General features: G+C 48.8%; 1 protein-coding gene across 1 annotated transcript in view; it reads left to right on the top strand.

Annotated features, from left to right (window-relative positions):
• LOC127745566 (uncharacterized) overlaps positions 1-683 on the top strand; it is a 4957-nt gene that overhangs the window by 84 nt on the left and 4190 nt on the right. The window lies entirely within an intron of this gene.

Raw genomic sequence — 683 nt, 5'->3', positions numbered from 1 at the left:
CTTTTAACTTAGAAAATTTTTAGCAGAATGACCCCTTGCGCGTGGGCGCACTTGGTGCATGCGCGCCGTTCTTCCCGAAAATGCCATCCACGCGTGCGCGTGATGTGCGCGGGCGCGCCGATGGTGCTGCACCCAATGCCCAGCCATTTTCCAGAAAGTTGTGCCAAAGTTGTGCCAGATTTATGCCTGGGGCACGAGAGCACCCGCGCGTACGCGTGTTTGACGCGTGCGCGTCGATTGGCTAATTTTTAATCCACGCGTTAGCGTGCATGACACTTATGCGTTGATGAGTTTTGTGACCATCCACGCGTGCGCGTGGAGTGCGCGTACGCGTGGCCCTGTTTTCATCCCAAAGTTGATTTTTGAGTTTTAAAAACCAAATCTCATACTTCTAAGCCTCCGATCCCACCACTTATATCTTAAATCATTATGATATACCTAGCTATGAGAGAAGGAGCTAGTGGATGTGGTAACTTGCGGGTGAAGCAAGGGAAAATGAATAATCAATGAGGATCATTGAGGATTAAGTGAGATGTGGAAGATGGTGGTGGAAGTGCTTGTTATGCCATTGGCCGAAGGGCTGTAATTGTTTATGAATTGGCTGGTTCTGGATTGAACCGTGAGCCGGAATAGCTGTGTATGCTATGAATATTGGCTAGTTATGGATTTAACCGTGAGCCGGA

This window comes from Arachis duranensis, chromosome 3, assembly GCF_000817695.3.
Source record: "Arachis duranensis cultivar V14167 chromosome 3, aradu.V14167.gnm2.J7QH, whole genome shotgun sequence".
Classification (NCBI taxonomy): domain Eukaryota; kingdom Viridiplantae; phylum Streptophyta; class Magnoliopsida; order Fabales; family Fabaceae; genus Arachis; species Arachis duranensis.
The sequence above is the reverse complement of the archived record's forward strand: the minus strand, read 5'-3'. Positions and strand labels throughout refer to the sequence as shown.